Genomic DNA, 20,060 nt, shown 5'->3' on the forward strand with positions numbered 1-20,060 from the left:
TTTGTGTGGAAAAAATGTAAAAAGTAATATTTTATCACACATGAAGTTAAAAGTCTCTTGCGCGCTGCAGCATGAGGGTGCGCGGCTTCCTCCCCACGGTAATAATGGAGAAGAAGCGGCAGATTCATACAGATGTGCCTGTACCCGCTCGGTTTGTGGCACTTGGGGGGCAGTGATACTCTTTTGAAGTGAAATTAACGAGCAGACTTGGGGTTTGAATAGTCTGGGGAGGGGGTCGTTTACTGCTGAAAAACAGGCAGAGAGAATAGAGTCTTTCAAAATTATAGGAAAAAGAAAAAGCTTTACAGGGTTCAAATTATACCCTCTCGTTGAAAGATCTTTAAGACAATATTTAGTTTCTAAATCTCCTTAAATAAAGACGTTATGTCTTCTGCCCTTGATCCAGGGAAGTGCTGTGAGGTTAGATTATCTCCTCTATTCTCTTATTGTGCCTTGAAGCAAGACAAAGGTACCTTACTTTTGCCTTGATTTAACGTGCCTGGAAATTATATTCTAAAGGGTCTTTGTCGAGTCAGTACCTCCGCCCGATGGTGTTAAAATTCAAGATGACTTTGCAAGGACCTCCGATTCTTTTGCTGTGTCCCCATTAACGGGTATCCAGAGCCCCCTAGTCTGTATTGAAGATGAAACTCAAATACTCACCCTGAAATTTCCGTCTCAACACCTGCGAAGTCTGTTGGAGTCGTATGAATGGGAAGAAACAGGCCATTCAGGTAAATTGCCAACAGATAGCCGATCCCGGTCTGACAGTCGGGTGGGTTTCAGCTTGTCCGGAACAGCTGCCTAGAACCATATTGATCAGGATTCCGAGGTCCCCCTTGGACTCAGTGACGAAGGGCAGGGCTAGTGCGGTGGAGGGGCGGCGGCGACACAGTTGTCATGTTGTCATCCACGTGTTCTCTGTTTTCTGAGTTAGTTTATTTTGAGCAAGTACAGGAAGAGTGGGCTAACTTATGGCATTCATTCATTCATTCATTCATTCATTCATTTCTATGAAGAAAATAGAGCGAAGTGAGGTGATGGGTATCTTAGGGCTGTCAGGAACGACATGGCAGCACAGGACCCACAACTTCTAAGTTTAAATGTGTGGCTGTATTTACAAAGCTCAAAATACTGCTAAAAGAGCTTCTCACGAAAAAATAATAATTTTAAATATTGGTAAAGTATTAAGAAAAAACAAATGTACATAAAGATTTGAGGATGAATAATGGCAGTTAGGGGATTAAGTGTTCTCCCCCACTGCCACTTCTCAGATGTCTCTTCAGTGCTGTCCCGGCGGGTGCCGGGAGGAGGCTCTGTCCCTTCTGTCATCAGTGCCAGGACGGTCTATGGGGTTACTGTGTTGGAGAAGTCGTCAGCTGCCCTTATGCAGTGGCCTCGCCAGAGGAGGGGTTATTAATTGTGACCCTCCAAACGTCCAATAATGTTCAGTAATACTGCAGTTGATCAGGTGACACGGAATCGTTAATGATGCCTCTTAGAGAATAGTATTATTGTCAATGACAATTCTGCATTTTCTTTGACCGAGAAGGTCACAATAGTTTCTTGTACAAATTTAACTCTTTCTCCAAGGTACGCAAATTATGCTGAGGTATTTGTCAGTGACCACTTTACAGCTGGCAATTATAATTCTCTTTCTGCTAAAATTCCGATTTTCAATGTTAACATAACCATGAGTATTATCAGATTTCTTACAATTTCATACCTCACCTGGCAGAGGTGCTGAAAATGTGATGCTTTCCTTTTCCGGTGAGTAATTTAGTTTCTTGTTACAGTTTACAGAGTTCAGCTTATGCCTTGGAGGGGGCTTTTGAATAGTTGGGATTTCTAAATTATCTATATATACTATGAAAATGGGAGCAGAAACTTTGCTCATTAAATTTGAGAAGCATAAGGATTTACTCTTTAAAAACAATATTTATAGGTATTTGCTGTCTTTTTGTGATTCATCCTTTTTAACAATACACTAGAAATAGAGAAGGATCACGGACAATTACAAAAATAACCACTTAAAATATTTTTAAATAAAGTGTTTTTGTTTTAAAATGTAGCCAGATTTAGCCAAAAGACATTTAACAGCGTGAAACGTTTAGTGGTGTTTTCGTGATAAATTCTTTAAAGAAATAATGGCAAATGGTTTTTATCTCACTTTCCAAATTTTCCTTCTATATTTGAAATGTTGATTCGTATATAATTTATTTCCCATCTAAACGAGTTTAGGGTAACTCAAAGAGAACATGTAATTAACTTACTACAAAATAGAAATAGGAAACTCAGACCAAGGAGAGGAAAAAGAAGCAAAGGATTGCACGTCAAATATGATTATGGCTTCCTAGCAGTCAGGGCAAAAAGGGAAACACCTCTTCATTTCTCAGGAGAGACAAGGTTTTTCAAGGCACTAAGTTTGAAACTTTATTTCTGAATGGAGCCAGATAGCAGGAGCAGAGTCTTCCACAGCAGCTTTTACAGCAGACGCAAAAGCATTTTTTATTTGACAATTTCTTCCGCCAACCGCCAATCCGGGGGTGCAGCGTGGGAGCCCACTCAGCCAAGAGGACGACCGCCGAGAGCCCTTGTCTCTGGCGAAACACTCTTGTTTTCTCGGATTGGTCAGGCCTCTCGGATGCAGGCGGCACAAACCCAGGTCCACCAGCTCACAGAGCAGAGTGAAAGGGTACATTAGGCTTTGGGTGACATGGTGCCAGTGCCGAAAAGTGTCAGTCGGGCTCTGCTTGGCATCTGTCTCTCTGTCCTGCCTCTCTGTGGTGGCAAAGGTGGCCCGAGTCGCTCGAGGCCGATACGCTTGATTCTCGGTGCTCGGTGACCCCGGCGAGCAGCATCCGTTCTCCGTCCCCATCACAGACTGCCGCTGGCCAGCCCGTCAGCGCCCCTGTGGTAGGGGACACAGCCCCGTAGGTTCCAGAAGGAAGGAGGACTCTCCTACCAGATTAAGGGATGGAGGGCAGATTTTATTTTATTTTATTTTTTATTACTTTGTTTTATCATTTTATTTGTTTTATTTTATTTTGGGAAAAGGCCGTCAGATTTTGTGTTTTTATAAAAGTGTGTTGAAGCAGAGCAAAGAAACTTGTTGGTTTTATAAAATGACCCTTTAGAAATATGGTTTAGGACGTTTCAGAGCGTCATCCTGTCACACATGGAAGGCCTTTTGCTTTTCTGTTCTTAATTTGTTTCTCTTCCGATAAAACTGTCTGCTTTTGCTTAAAAAAAAAAAAAAAAAAAAAAGATTGGAAGGGTCGATAGTTGCGTTTTGCCCTGGTTAACTGACCACTGACACCAAAACATTTCACAGGTATTTCGCCTGTATTAGAGCTAAATAACAAGAACAATGACCAAAAACCTTAAGAGTGACTATATTTAAAATTTATGGTAAATGACTTACTTTTAATGCCAGCGAAAGCTGGTAACATTGCAAATGAAATCCTCTAGCCGCTGAACGACTAAAAACACAAGTCGAGGATTATATGTGCCATTCTCACTGCCTTTACAGAATAAAGGCGACAGCCCCAGACCTGCGGGTCCCAGTCTCGCGTCCGGAGGAGGCCGGGAGTCGGGGTTGCTCTGGCTCCCGTCTTCTGCCCTCTTCTGTTTTGCCTCGACTCGCAGTTCTTGACCTCCTTCCGCCACTCTCTCATCTTCACTGACCTAAGATTATGACGGAATCTCCAAGTTTGTTGTCTTCCCCTGGCACATTACAGTGCTGTCAGAAAAACTGGCTTTTACTACATAGTAGAACAAGCGGAAAGATCATAATCAAGGCGCTTCCATCTTCCTTGTAAACAATTACAGCAGTTCGTACGCGGACGCCGCGTTAGAAGACTCAGGAAAATTTACTGGATTCCATTCTAATGCAATTAGAGCTAATTTTGTTCTTTAAATGAATAAAAGGTCAGCTAGTAAATCTAGCTTATCTCGAGCCCAGACTTCAATAAATTGTTTTATTTAATTTGTTGTAAAAGATCTTATCCTTAATGGGTCTAGGTCTTATTAGTTCACTTAGGCTCTAAAATATTTATGACCACCTTTTCAGATATGATTTGAACGATACTTGGAAAGTTTCTCTCTGCAGCGCTATCAAGGCCCCAGATCGCTAATTGAGTGAATATAGGAAGGCACTTAAGATTTGTTATCTGGAAAAAGCTGACGTGAGCTTCCAGAATTTAAATGTTCTTTAACCTGTGACAGGCAGAGATCATTCAGCTATATCGTGGTAACCTTTTGGATATTATCTGACTATAATTTCCCCTAAAGATCAAACTACTCACACTTCTGGTGTTTTAAAAAGAATACGTACGTGCTGAAAACGCTTAGGCGCCCTCATCGTTGCTGAGAACCACACGGGGTGTGTAAGTTCCTTGCCTTCTGTTACGTCCTGTCGTTTTATGGGCCGATAGCAGTAGTGAAATGCTTACATAGAGACCCGAGAGTCACAGAGTCTCAGTGTCCCATCACCCCCACCCCCCACTCTGGCCTCAGTAGCTCGGGAGACGGATGTCCCTGCCACCGCGGGGCCTCTGTGATGTAGGAGAGCGCAGCCTTTTCAAAACGTGGGTGCCAAGTCTCAGCACGTGGGTCGAGGGACATGTCACCGTGAGCTGCTGACTCGCCGCGTGTCGCCTGTCTGGGTTCCAGAACTGTGCCTCTCCTCACAGCCATCCTCAGGCTCCAGGGAGGAGCGCGGCGTCCCTTCTCAGCTTTCAGATCCACCTTCCTCTTGTGCCTCCCTCCTTCCCCTTCCTGCACCCCCGAACCCCAGAAGTTCTTTCCCTCATCACCTTCCTGCCTCTGTCTCCCTCTCCTCCCTCTTTCTCGTGTCTTCCCTTGGGCCTCGTCTTTTCCCATCCAGCCCTTCGCCTTCCCCACGCCTCCTCAGGTGACAGAAAGGCGTGTGACTTCCTCTTTCCATTCCAGCTTCTCAAAACTTGCTGTTATATGGACTTTCCTCCAGTTTTTCATCCCTAAGCCCACCGTCTCCTGGTTTCTGCCCTAGAAACTTCTGAAGCTTCTCTCCGAGGCCCTGAAATGCACCCACCGGCCACGCTCGGCCCTGGAAAGGGTCTCCTCTCTGCTGTCTAGACGTGTGGTTCCAGTTCTGTTCTTCATTTTTCCTGATACTTCACTCGTCTGATGCTCTCTTAGCCGTCCTTCTGTTTTTCTTTTATGGCCTTCTTTTTCTTTCTCTTCTTGTCCTCTTCAGCCGACTACTCTGTTCTTCCTCCCTGCATTTCCTTATTCACTCTTTATATTTCTAAATGATGCGATGATTCCCAAATCTTCATTTCCAGCCCAGACTGCCCCAGGATGCAGACTCATCTGTCCTACGAGAAAGTTCTGAACGGACAGACCACAGGCACCCCAGCCGTAGCGTTTCCGAAACTGAACGTGCCATTATTTCCCCAACTTTGTCCTTTATCTTGGTTTTTATCTCTTTATGATGAGATCAGAGCCTCCAATTTCAATAAATGTTAGTCATCTGTTTTCTTCCTTTTAATGCCGACTGTTGACATTTGTTTTAAAGGGAGATACTTTCACCAAGATGTTACCTATATTCTTTTATATCCTTTGGATGAAATCAGATATAAAAAGCAAAGGGGCTTTTCAAAACATATTCTGAACAAGTGCTAACTAAATGTGAAAGTACCTGGCTTTGTTTCCGAACTTTCTTTTCTGATTATAAAAATAATACATGGTCAGTGTTTTGGTTTTGGTGGTTTGTTTGTTTTTTAAGGTACACTGTTTAGAAAGGTGTAACTTAGAAAAGTTGCCCTAAATCACAGTCTTCTCACAGTAATCACCGACACTGCTTGGCGTGCGTTCAGCCAATTTAGAAACCGGGGGGTCAGTCACCCTACACGGCTCGGCGCCTCGCGTGCCCCTCCCGTTAGCTGCGTCGCAGGCACCTTCCCGGCTCTGTAGGACGCGGTCTTTCATTTTACTGTTGTATCAGAACGGACTTGTCTTTTCAGTCACCCGTTTTGGGGCATTTGAGTTGTTCCAGATTTTGCTCAAACAAATAACCAACAGCCTCGCATGTAGATCAAATATTGCTGGATCAAAGAATGTGAACATGTAAGATTTTTAAGAGATTATTATGCCAGATTATCATCCAAAAGGCCATACTAATTAAAATTTCCATCGGCCATAAATGAGACTGGAATGACCATACGTAAGAAGGATCAATTAAATTGACAGTTCTGAAATTCGAAGTCATTTTATATGTGTAGCTAGATTCCCCTCGTGGACCTGTGAGTTCCTGTGTGGGGACCCCTTTTCTGGGGGAGCTCTTGATGTAAGAGCAGTTGGCGTGTTTGCCCAGCCTGTTCCCGGGTGGCTTCTGAAGCACGTGGGTTGATGGGGAGTCTCCCTCCCTCTCAGTGACAGTATTTCTGCCTTGGGGTTCATGGGTCAAATTAATCTGTGAAAGGGATGTGGTGAGTATGGTGAATTTATTCAGTTGTTTGAAATACACAGTTTTTAAAAAAAAGGTTTAAGGCTGATGTATTTGCTGTAACCTCGAGGTCATCAAGTGGGCGTTTTCTTTAGCCCTTCCGATAGTGCCTCCTCTTGTTGAAAACGAGTGTCTGTTGTAAATCCCTTGTGAATTTCTAAGATGCTGCATTGTTTGTCCTTTATACTTAAAAGTTTACCTTTGGCTGGGTGCCAGAATAAGAATTTTGTCTATATGAGTTTCAATGTTACGTTTGTTGCCCGTTTTCCAGTTATTATAAAGATTTTTTTCCCGGGCATTTTGGAGACGATCTTGTATCAGCTTGGCCTTGTCCCCCTTGTGGCAGAGATGGCCTACGTGAGTTCAGGTACATTTTCCACGAGTTCATCGACCCAGAGGAGGTTGTCCCGGCTGGGAACCTCTGTCCGTCCCCAGCAGTCACGGTCGCCGTAGAGTTGTGGTGCCCTCCTGGGCCTGGCTGCCGTGTCCTGGCTCGGAGGTCGGGGAAGGCAAAGGCTGCCCCACTCTGTGGACTGAACGCGGAGGGGAGGTGGGTGCCGTGCGTAAGTAGGCAGACACCACTGATGACCCTTCTGCAGTGCCATGTTTGATTTTTTTTTAAGTTTCCTTCTAGCTTGCTCAAATCTAGTGATATGCTGAATGTTAAAAGGCACCCGGTGTGTGTGTGTGTGTGTGTGTGTGTGTAAAACTGTCAGGAGTATAGTATATGGGTATATATATTTGTATAAAACATATTCATTTATCTACTTGTTTTAGCTCACAAAGATGAAATTACATATATGTATATATATGCGCATATCATATCACATGCTGTAAATATACATATAATATATTCCATGCTGTTTACAGAGGAAGATAATTTATGTTAAAGCATGGTAATTTTTGGCGAAGCCACAGCAGCTATTACCAGATTCTAATATATTTTAAAGTAGTATCGTCGATTTTCCAAGCATGGCTACAGTAACAACTGAATTTTATAACATTCCAACGAGATGCAAATCTTAATCACAATCTTGTTTATTTTTCAAGTTTACTGAGTGTCACCTTACTGCTTTTAATGTTTTAAAATAATTTGGGATGTTATTTAATCCTAGAATGAGTGAGTGAATGGATGTTTCTCTTTTATGGTTAACTTGCAACTTTAGTGTATTTTTACATAAATTATTAAGAAACATCCTCTGTAGACTCTAGGCTCAGAGACTAGTTGTAAAAGTAAAGTCTCCTTTACGTTGAATGTTCAGTTTCGTTTGCTTAGCTTTTCTCGCTACAAATACCCTCTTATTTGCCGAAGAGAAGCAGAAGCCTTTCTGAAATCACAGAACCTTTTAGAAGTTCATTTGGTTTTGAAAGGAACCCTGACTGTGCCCTAGACCAGCGGTCCCCAACCTTTGTGGCACGAGGGACCAGGCTCCTCTGAGCATCTAGTGCCTGATGAACTGAGGCGGAGCTGAGGCGGCGATGCTGGCGCTGGGGAGCGGCTATGAATACAGATGAAATTTTGCTCACCCACCTGCCTCTCACCTCCTGCTGTGCGGCCCAGTTCCTAACGGGCCAGGACCTATACCAGTACTATGCGGCCCGGGGATTAGAGACTCCTGTATTAAGGCAAATAAGCAAAGCACATTTACCCTAAGAAATTTCAATAATATGCTGTTGAAATTCAGCATAGTAGTACCTATGGGCCCCAGTTCTATCGTGTTTTATGATCTTCGATCATTCTGGATAAAATGCATATTACCAACATGTTTTAAATTTTTGATTATGAACGTTTTCAGACATAAAAGAAAAGTAATAAGCTTTTATGTACCCCCCACCTAACAGACTACCTAAGGATCCGATTTCGCCACTCTGCTTGGCCTAATCCTGCCTTCTTCCTGCCTCGGGCATTTGACCCCAAATCGAGGCCTAAGGTCATTCTCTTCTGTCTCACACAGTGCCGTTATCCACATCAAATCCGCAGACGGTTTTCTTGCTATTCTCTGATACCCAGTCCATATTCAGATTTCTCCATTTGTCTCAAAAATATCTTTTGACAGCCAGTTTGTTTGAATCAGGGTCCAAACCAGACCCGCGTCTCTCCACGTGCCCTCACCCTCGCCCTCACTCACCCGTTTGCCGTGCGACTCACACGCTGAGGAAGCCAGACCGCTTGTCCAGGAGACGCCCACGTTCGGACTCTGTTTACCTCCTCGTAGTGTCACTGAAATCATTCTGCCCTTGCAGCGGGCGTTCAGCTCTAACGACGTGGTTGGATCAGGCTTGCTTTTTTGACAAGGGTGTTTTACTGCTGTCTGTTTCTCATTGCGCGTCGTTAGGCATGGAACGTCTGGTTGTCACATCTTAGTGATACCAGGTCCGTCGGTTCAGTGCGAGTTGTGAAATGATAGATTTTTTTTTTTAATTCAGTTATTGCTTTCACATTTATTAGCTGAAATCCTTCAGTAAGGCGAATTTTTCATCACCTAGAGCATTCGGGTTGTCCAGAAATACAGTTCAGACAGGGAAAGCGGAGTAAAACGCTTCGTTCTTTCTCCCCCTTCCCCAGACTCCAGTGTAAGAAGCTGGTGGCACAGATGCCACAGTTGCCTCCCGTGGTGACCGCTGAGTTTTGCTTTTGAAAAGACCTCCCTCCCCCTCTCCTCCCCTTATTCATGTTCACATTGTCCCATCTTGGCCAGTGGAACTTTGTCCCTGATGTCTGAGACAGCGACACAACCCAGTTCATCTTGACATCTTTCTTTCTTCCTGGACTAGTTGTTCCGGTTTATCTTCGGTATTTCCTGCTCCAGACCTGGATGGAATCAGTCATTCCTCGGGGGCCGTTGGTGCCCTTTTGTGGGGACTGCCTCTTAGGAATCATAGTCCGGTAGCGGAGGTGCCCGTTGCTGCTGCGAAGTCCTTGCTCATCGTGTACGCCTTCATGACGGACAGCAGTGGGAAATGGGCGTTTTTTGAAAAGAAACAAAGTATGAGTTTACACTCTCCAGTCGATGAGACGACTGTTGAATGAAGTTAAAGATTACGATTTTTTTCAATCTCTTTGTTCTTAAAATAAATCCACTGTGGATGTATGACCAAAAGTCCGTCCTCCTAAAGTCACCTGACTTGATTTCCCTTTTCTGTGTGGTCATGTCACCAGCATGATATACACTGAGTTCCATTCCTTTCCGCTTATTTTCACCTCGCAGGCAATTTTATAAATTAATTTTCCGAATATGTAAGACGTTGAAACTGTAATGAGAAGTCTGTTTGTATCCCTTTCCCTATAGGTCACTATTCTTGTTTCTTTTTTATTATTATCCTAGGGTTTTTTAAAAACATGCATTATTTATTATTTATGAGCATTAATGCCCTTTTAGGATATTTTACAGATTTTGAACATTTAACAACAAAGTATAATCATTTGGCTATCTCCTTTGGAAATGAAGATTCTACAATGGCTATATTTTCCTCTAATTACTTCATGCAATTTGTTTCCTGTTTCAAATAGGTCATGCCTGAATTAAAAGATAAAATGTTTGCTACTTGATATGTACTTGAGCTATGACAAGATAAACTATCCATTTTGTGAGATGATGTAAATATTCAAGAGGCAAGCCCTGTGAGCTTGAGGAATCAAATCCATTTACAGCCGAGTTATAATTATGTGAATGCAAAAAGTTGAGCTGTAAAGATCAAGAATAAGAAGTTATGATTGATTTGAAAAATCAACATAAAACCGATTCTCATAATTGTCTTTGGGTATTTGTTCCTTTTATTCAAATGTGAAATATGGAAATGACTGCGTTACAATTTGGCATTTTAAGTACCGATACTCTAAAATGTGATTTCTCCTAAATTCTGAATATTTATTTGTATACCTAAATGAGATAAATACTCGATATATCTTCTGCTTTTATATAACAAATGACCCTAATACTTAGCAGCATTTTAAAGCAATAAGCTTTTATTACTTCTAGTTCCCTGTGGGCCAGGAATTTGGGTAGTTCAGACCCTGATCTCTAGTCAAGCTGCCGCCCGGGGCTGCAGTCTTTGGAAAGCCTCATCAAGGCTGGATAGTGTGCCGTGAGCTCACACACGTGGCTGTTGGCAGGAGGCCTCAGTTGCTGGTCACACGGGCCTCTTCCTAAGGCAGCACCAGTGTCCTCACGACTTAGCCACTGGCTTCCCCAGATCGAGTGATCCAGAAGACAGGAAGGCGGCAGCTGCAGTGTCTCTGCGACCTAGCTCGGATGTCGCACACAAACCACTACATTCCCAGTGTCCTGTGCATGGGCCATCCGAGTCAGCCTGCCCATTCTACGAAGGACGGCACCAGTGTGGGAAGAGTGGGAGCGGGTCTATCCAAAGCTGACCGCTACGCTTGGGCTTAGTCTCTCTGGGGCTTTGAAAATAAAAGAAAGCAAAGCTGTAATGTTATATATATCCACTGACCCAACTCTGTGGTTTTGTAGTAATGTTATATAGTGAGATCTCAGTGGGCTTTGTTTGTTTGTGGTAAGGAGGGATCGGTTTAAAATACAACATGAGGATGTTTCATATAGTATTTCTAAAGGTGCGTGCTATTTCTGAGGTTGATTAGAATTTTAAATCTGAAGAAAAGGGAGTTGTGGCTTAAGGAACATATTTTTTATCTGTGCTTTTTTTTCTCCTAAACGCTCAAGAACTTCTCTCTTCAGAAGTTGATGTAAAATTCATGGAGGTGATTACAATAATCTCTACCTGTGGCATTGTTTTGTTACCATTTTTAAATAGCAGTTCACTTTCAAGGGTAAATAAGTAAGCCACTGCGAGGGAGCTTTGGAACTTTGCGTGCAGCTCAGTACCCAGTCACTGAGACTTTGGTAATTTGGGTCACCGGCCTCACCGTGTTTGCACACAATGCCTGAATAATAAGGACCATTACACTCCCGTGCAGATGCATCCAAACGGTGTTCGGTAACCTCGGAGGCTCTGTGTGGCCGGACAGGTGACAATTGGCTCTTGACTGACTTGTCACGCCGTGAGTTTACATTACAGGCCCAGCAGCTTGTGACCCTTTGTGTTTATTTCACTGTTTTGTGGTGGGGAAACAGGTAAAGAAATCCTGCTGAAAATCCCTCCTTCTGCACATTTTATGAATCACACCTGTGTTTATCACAGTTAGAGCACCCCGATCAAGTCCTCAGAGATGTAATGGTAGCAGCCTGAGCCGTTGGGGACGCAGCTGTGGGCGGTGTTGGTTACTCGGCAGACTCCGCTCATTCAACAACATGCTAGAGGAGAGCTCACTGTGCAGTTAAATAGGGAAAAAGTGATACTCGGGGAGAAAAATATGGAGCAGCAGAACAGTGCTCAGAAGTGGGCAGCAATAAAGGTCGTCGGCGAGCAAGGCCAGTAGGAAGCCAGCGTTACTTTTACAATCACCCTATTAGGTACGTGATGATAGTTTATCCCAGGTGATGAGAAACTATGTCATGTTATACTGCTTATGTTCAAAATTGAAAAGAGAATAAAAAGATCATCCCTAAAACTCTGTTTCTACGTACCACAAAAGTAATTGAGCAGCTAAACTCAAAAATAACTTTCAAACTCTAGTGGATTTTCTCGTGAAATTCAAAAGGATTGGTAGGAATGAGCCACACTAGTGCCTACGTAATACCATCTGCTCTCCAGGAGCATGCTTGGGACATGGGCCGTCTCAACCACACTGACCACTTTGACATCTGTCCTTTTGCTGCTCAGAAAATTTGAATGAGAAATACGTAATTTTAAAGGAGTAATTTAACTGAAATGGAGGGGAATATTAGGCGTTTTGGAAGGATTATTTTTATTACGAGTTATTTTCACCCAAATGCTGTTTCTCTAAATTGAGAAATAAAAAGATATGCACAAGTAGACGTCTCTGAGGTTTTCAGGTGCTGCCCCAGAAAACGAGTCAGCAGTCTGCTTACATCCGTCAGCTGTATTGCTAATACCAACCCATTCTCGCGGGCACCGTTCCCAGGCCTTATAGGAAAGGGAGAAATCGAAGAGAAAGAGAAAATGAAAGGGGGTTGGAAAACAGCCAAGTAAGGCAAATAATATTCATTGTGTGTTTGGTGCAGCTTAGAACAGTTGAAAAGCATTTCCGGGCGACAGCGGAGGGCGACCTGTGTGGTGTGTCACACCTTGCGTTTGTTTGTATGCTGATATTCTGGGCCTGACAGTGAGCAGCTGCTCAGGAGTCTCAGTGGTCTTGGAACTCGTTACGTAGTGAGGAAGGAGGGAGGCAGGAAGGGGAGAAAGGGGAAATCGGCCTATTTTAAAGCATTTTCAACAGACAAAAATATTTTACAGTAAAATATTTTCATAGGAGCGTTCTCAGTGCAGCGTCAGGCTTAGCTTATTAGAGGCGATGAATGTGGGTTAGGTCACTGTTTAATACTGCAGATAACTCAAAGGCGAGTGAGACACACATTCACTCCTAAGCAGCGAGCTGCATGGTGTGGGTGATAGGGGCAGGTGTGCACGCGTTTGGGGCGCAGGTGGCCGCGGATGTTATGTTTCTTTGCAAGGACCCAAGACCGTGCGCCAACCTTAATGTCTGCAGGCTGTTCAAATTGATGATTTTAATTACGTACCAAAACAGCGTAGTGTTAGGATGTTCCCCTCCCCGGGCCCTTTCCCTACTGATCTCTGTCGAGGACGGTGCACTCAGTTTGGATGCCTCATCCAGGCAGCCTTCAAGTTTACAGCTGGACCACGGTCAGCATCCATCTGGAAGGCGTTAGCCAGGCCATCGTATTTCCCCAGTGATTTATTAAAGTACAACCTACGTGAAATAAAGTGAGCATGTTAAAAATGTACAACTCGTTAAACCATCTAAAAATTCCCGGCAGCACTAGATATGTATATGACAGTATTTTTAATTTATTCTTTTTGTTGTTGTTAATTATAGACAAACCAAAAGGAAAAAGATACCAACAGTCCCACCATACAGAGCCAATTTCTGGACCTTTTTTTCTTACCTTTTTCTAAGTACACACTCATGCATTCTTGTTTGCTTTTTTTTTCTTACACAGATTGGATCCTATTATACATACTGTCCATAACCTTTTGGGGGGCAGATATATCGTGTGTATGTGTGTGTTTGTCATCGCTTCAAATGACAGCATAGTATTTTATTTATTATCATTTATTTAACCAATTCCTCTATTGGGAGTTTTTAAAATTATGTTCTTCTAGTTTTGGGGGGGTTTTTTTGCAATCATAAATAATGCTGTAAATACTGTTCTTTACCCCATATCGTTGCATAGCTATCTAATCATTTCACAAGATTGATTTCTAGACATGGAATTGCTGGTTTAGACTCGTACGTTTTTAAGGTTTCGATAACATTCAGAAATACGTGCCAACCGCCTCTCCCATTCCCCCATCTTGATAATACTAAGTGTTGTCAGTCTTTTTCATTTTTACCAAAAAAGGTACTTTTCGTTGTTTTCATGCCCATGTCATTGATTTCCGTGAACACGGAACACTTTTTCCCATCCGTCGGCCGTTTGTGTCTTTTGTTCTGTGTCACCGCCTCGTGTCCCTTACTCGTGTTTTAACAAGAATGTTTGTCTTTTTGGTTTTGATTCGAAAGAAATTTTGATATAAGGACTGAACTCATTATCATGTGTGTTTCACATAATTTTCTTCATTTTGCCTTTTTCCATTGAACTTTGCTTATGATATTTAAAAGATTTTGCACAATCAATTCAGTGTTTCCCTTATGGTTCCTACTTTTGGTGAGATGCCTAGAAAATCTTTCCAATCTAAAGATCAAAAACATATGTTGACTTACTTTTTGGGGTATTTTTATGGTTTTATGTTTTCTTTGACCAAATCTTTAATCCCTCTAGAATTTATGGTTTGTGATATAGCTGTAATTTGAGTTTTCTTTTTTAAGTTAACTCCATCGTCTTACAGCTCAGCTAATTCTCACTTTCGTATGGTCATTATATATTAGAGCACGTGAATATCTACAAATCATTTTAGATAGTAGATTCAGCAGTTACGCCGACATCTCCCACTAGTGTAGCAAACAGATAGTGAACATGAAATAAAGCGATGAAAGGAACAAATTCTTTGCAAATAGTTGTCTGAGTCCCATCTGTCAACTCTGTGGGTAGGTATAAGATAGAAAACGTTGTTCCCAGTAACCTCTTGTCGCTGTCTTAGGTTTTCTGGCTTACTTCTGCCCCCGGTGACAGTGAATCACAAACCCGTTTCCTGCTTCCTGTCTTCTGCTCTCTTCCCGTGATCACCTCCCGGAGCCCAGAACTGACGGTGCCTGGGATCCCCCGGCCCCTCAGCTGAATCCGTAATTCCTTCCTTCCTCTCGTTCTCTCTCCTCTCCTCACTGGTACCCCACAGTTCCCCCAGCTGTCCTTTATTTCATCTTTCTTCCCACGTCACAGTACATGTTACTGCACAATTTTTCCCATAATTTTTATTGACCAGATGAATGATGTATCATTTCATCTACAAAATTACTACGTCGCTAAATATATCATTTCATCTAGGAACTCGCAATTTCAGGGCCAGCTTTTGTTCGTTTTGTTTGTTTGACCAGTGAAATTACATATGTTCGGATGTACGAGGTGCCCACTAAGCGCCAGCTCCCACGTTGGGAGCCATGAAAGGCTTTCCACCCGTCGAAAGCAGGGTGACAGATACGTGCACAGACTCTTCAGTCATTCTGCAGCCTTATGAAATTTGTCCCGTCAATTTTTTTTGGTGTCATTTTGAAAAGAGCGAGTATTCTGTATTCTTTGAATACAGAGCTTTTAAAATGTCCATTGGGTCAGTTTTGTTTTGTTTAGTTTTGTTTCGTTTTTCCAAATCTGTAATCAATGTTTAACATATCTATCCGCTTCACTCCCAGATTACTTTTCAGTTTTGTTACTTGTGCTATTTTGTTCAAACCTTCTAAGTCTTTATTGGTTGTTGACTGCTTACCCTGTCGGTGAGAGAGAGACAGACATGCTAAAATCCCCGATGATCCTGTGGATTTGTCTGTTTCTTACAGCTTTGCCAGTTGCGCTTTATGTATTTCAAGGACGTATTCTTAGGTGCATTCAGATTTTAAATCGTCGTCTCTCCCTGGCACATTGGAACTCTTATCGTTATGAAGTACCCTTCGTCGTCACTGGGAGCCCTTGCCTTAAAAGCGTCTGAGTGCTATGGCCTCTTTTCCCAGCCTCCTCCTCTCTGCCTTTCTGTTGCTAGACGAGGTTGGATGTCACCGTTTCACCCCGTCTGCCACCAGAATCTCAGAGACCATTTACATGATTAATTATCGTTATTTTGAATTTAAAAAAAAAAATCTACCTTGTTAAAGCTCTCTCTTTGTCTTACTGTTCAGCGTTTCTTTTTCTCTTTCCTCTCGGATTGGTTATTTTTTAATCATTCTATTTTTCTCCATACGAGTTTAGCGGCTATATATATTCTTTATTCCTAATCCTCACACACCCTAGGTATTACGACATTTTAAAGTCAATACCTTCACACCTCCTTCCAGATCGTAGAGGCCGTTGGAGTGCCTCCGCTCGGGCCAGCCCCGCTGGCTGCCGTATTGCTGTGGTTTTCTCGCGTCCGCGTCTGTTCGGCCTCGCCGACGCTGTCACTCGTCCCCGCTCCTCCTTGCACCTCAGGCCGTCGGGTGAGACGATCTGTCTTGAGCGGGAGTGCTTGCCTCCCTCAGAGCCCAGGTGTGCTCCAGGTGTGGCCCGGGGCCCTTGGAACGCGCACCTTTTCAGTAGTGTGTGTGCCGGAGTGGAAGGTAGTGAATGGGAAATACTTCCGCTGCGCATGAAAACACAGTGGTTGTTTTGAGGAAAAGCATTTGTGTGGCTGTCGAAGTTGCAAACTAAACTAGCTGCTTTGCTCACATAATACCATTTTTACTTGAAAGAACAACTGACAAACAGTGGTTATTCAGACTTGGATATTTGGCCAACATTTTCTCACAAATGAATACGGTAAGCCTGTTATTTCAAAGAAAGGACCTGAGAGTATTTGTTATAAATTATAAAACTAACGCTTGTAAATAAAAGTTAGAATTTAGTTTAGAAAACACACCATTATGACAGCTCCTCAATACTTTAAGAAATTTTGGGTGAGCTGAATGGTAACACCAACGAATGTAACTTTTTTAATATTTGTATAATAAAATTTGTGTTTGGAAGATCCATATAACTCAGTCAATCAGCATTCCAGATGATCAATATAGAATTTATGAAATTATGCACGGGTAAAACATCTATTTAGTGCGCTAGACAGCTCAGTGGGTTTTTATGTAACAGAACATGAAAAGCTTTGATACAGTTTCAGGTTGTAGACACCCAACTGCCTTTTAAGAAACTGCCAGTGGTTGCATTTTGGTGCAGCATCAAAGAATTTACACAGTAATCTGAAAAGGCCATTAAAATGCTTTTCCCCTCCTTTCTCCAGTTACATAAGCATACAGTAAGGAGATTTGCAAAAATATAAAACAGTGCCAGTCCTCTCGCAAAACAGTTTTGTCTTAGAAAACGTGCTTTTCATTAAACATATATATATATATGTTATCTGTTAACATGTAGTGGGTTTATTACTGCTCCTTTTAAGTGAATTATTAAATAATGTTTTAATTTCTCTCTTACAATGTCTAATATGGTAAATATTCACAGAAAAAATGCACATAAGAGCTCTTTGGGTTTCTCAGTAATTTCTAAGAATGTAAAAATAATTTGAAAATAGTTATTTTAGAATTTCTTTTACTAAGCATCCACTGGTGGCAAATTCTCAGGTTTTGCTTGCCTGAAAATGTCTTTATTTCATCCTTATTCTTAAAAGATGTTTTCAGACAAAATTTCCTTTTCTGCAGCAAATCGAAAATGTTATTCCACTGTCTTCTAGTTCATCATTGCTGTTTCTTCTTTGAAAATAATTGTTCTTTTTTCCCTCTGGCTGCTTTTCAGGCTTTTCTCTTTGTCTGTGATGTTTTATAGTTTCACTCTGGTGTATCTAAGTAGAGATTTCTTTTTATGTATCTCGCCGGGGGTTTGTTAGGCATCTTAAGTCTGTGGATTGATATCTTTCATCAGTTGTGTAGAAGTCTCAGATAATTCTTTCTTTTTGCCTCTGCTCCAATCTCTCTCTAGATTTATGCTCAAACATGTACTAAGTAGACCTTTTTATTATATTCTCTTTTCCTCTCCAGACTACGTTCTAGATCATTTCTTCTGTCCTACTATTCAGTTTATAGTTCTACCATCTATTAATTTTATTAATTGCACTTTTCATTTCCAGATCTGTTCTTTTAAATTTTATTAATTGCACTTTTCATTTCCAGATCTGTTCTTTTCAGATCTACTAGGTTACTCCTATTTCCTGCAGGTAATGTCAGGCTTTGCCATTCATTTTTTAAACATGAGTGGAGTTGTTTTGTAGTTGATAATTCTTGTATCTGTGTTTTTTATAGGTCTCTTTATACTGTCTGTTATTTCTTCTGCTTCTCCCTGATGCTACGTTGCTTCTTTGTATGTTTGGTTATCTTTGATTATCTGCTGCTTTTTTTTCTTAAATAATTATCTATATTAACGATACAAGTCCTGGATTTTATGTTAGTTCCTCTCAAGGTGATTAGTGCTGGGTACCTGGGCACATTACTAGTCTAAATGACTTTAATTATAATGTCCTGGGCCACCAGGGCTGAGAGTTCACCAGATTCTGGTTCATCTTTACCTAATTTGTGTGGCCCATTCAGAGGCCTTCATGTGGAGAGGTGTGAGTACTCGTAGACTGCACACTTTGCCAGGCCCTGGGCTTCAAAACCTGTCCTCTTTATCAAAACCAAAGATCAGATTCGCCTTGTGGGCAGATGCCCTTGAGTGAAACATCTGGGTTCTACTTACCTCTCTGGTTCCCACTTTTCCTTGGGTTCTGGTTCCAGCACCAATGTTTGAGGCCATTATGGGAAATGACTCCAAAAATAGTGTGTTTTAAAATTTTAGTCTAACCGTAAAAATAGGGAGTGCTTGCCCTATGAGTGTAAATGCCACAGTAAGAACTCTGCAGCCCCACCTCGTGTGTGAGGCAGAGCTCATTCAGGACGCTCCGCCAGTGTCCGTGTGGGTCTGAAGTCCGACTGCCCGGGTTTGAATCCTGGCTCTCCCACACAGAGGTCTGCGCATCTGCGAGGGTCCATAACCTCCTGTGCCTGGGTGTCTTCCGATGGAGAGTAACAATAGCGCTTGCTTCATCTGGTTGTCATGAGGATCAAGTGAGATGAGGCAGGTGAACATGTAGCACGGTGCCCAGTATCCTGTTGGCTTTCAAGTGCTTAGAACAGTTGGGTACTTGGTCAGTGTTCAGTAAATGTTCACTGTTCGTTATCTTAAGCACTTATCGAGTGTCTCCTTCACAAACGGGCCACGTTAATTCTCTAGTCTCGGGCTATATTCGAGTCAGGAAGGCAGTCACACTTGTGTGAAACAAGTTGAGAGCAATTAGACAGCATTAATTTTTCGCTTATATAACGAGGGCATTTTTGCAATAATTAATGCTTTATAAACTTCTCATCAGCAAAGCAAAGAATCCGTGCTTTGGGGGGCGGTGTCTTGAGAAAGTGGAACCATCCAGGCTGGTGGCGATGGTGCCAGTGGCTGCCCTGAGCAACGGCCATGAGGAGGGCACCAGTGCTGACGTTTCACATCGCACGGAGCTTGTGACGCGCTTCTTGGCCTAGAAAGGCCTAGAAAGCGATGTGTGGGGCAGCGGAAGGAGACGGGCTGGCACAGTCCCTTTAGAGAGCAGCGTGGGGTCCCCAGTAAAGGCAAGGGTGTGCACACCTTGTGACCCCGCGACTCTGTTTCTAGGAATATAGCCTGGAGAAATACCTGAGCATATGTACAGGTACCGTGTAACATTTACGAGGTAGTATGTCCTCCACTCAGTGGGGCGATGGGTAAAACCCCCTTGACTTGTTCACACCATGGAATACAGTTGAACAAGTGTAACAAATAACGTAGATCGTACGTATCAACACGGACAGATCACAAGACCTAAAACTAAGTGGGCAACTAACTAGGAGACGAGTAAGTTCTGGGGATCAAACGCACAGCATAGAGATTGAAGCCAACAACACTTATTGAAACTGCAAAGCTGCACATACTAGATCTTAACTTTTCTCAAGGCAAAGAAGAAATGATAATTATGTGGCATGAGAAAGACATTAGCCAGTGTGATAATCATATCGGGATGTACAAATGTATCAGACCAGCGCAGTGCACACCCGACTTACACAACGTTATGTGTCAGTTATATCTTAATAAAAAAAAAAAAAGAAACTGAGGAAAGCTAGTTACAGAGGATAAATTCAGTTTGCATAGTTGAAACACATAAGAGAGTAGTACCGTATCGATTGCTTATGGGTTTCTGCGAGGCAGAAACAAAATTACAGAAGCATACCTGGCAGGTCGAGGACAGTGATGACTTCTGCAGGAGGAGGACAGTCTGCAGCAAATATGGCGAGAGGCCCTGTCCGTTCTGTTACCTAAGC

General features: G+C 42.5%; 1 protein-coding gene across 1 annotated transcript in view; it reads left to right on the forward strand.

Annotated features, from left to right (window-relative positions):
* Window positions 1-20,060, forward strand: part of TAF3 (TATA-box binding protein associated factor 3) — a 139,038-nt gene that overhangs the window by 113,063 nt on the left and 5,915 nt on the right. The window lies entirely within an intron of this gene.

This window comes from Pteropus medius, unplaced genomic scaffold, assembly GCF_902729225.1.
Source record: "Pteropus medius unplaced genomic scaffold, Ma_sr-lr_union100, whole genome shotgun sequence".
NCBI classification, from domain to species: domain Eukaryota; kingdom Metazoa; phylum Chordata; class Mammalia; order Chiroptera; family Pteropodidae; genus Pteropus; species Pteropus medius.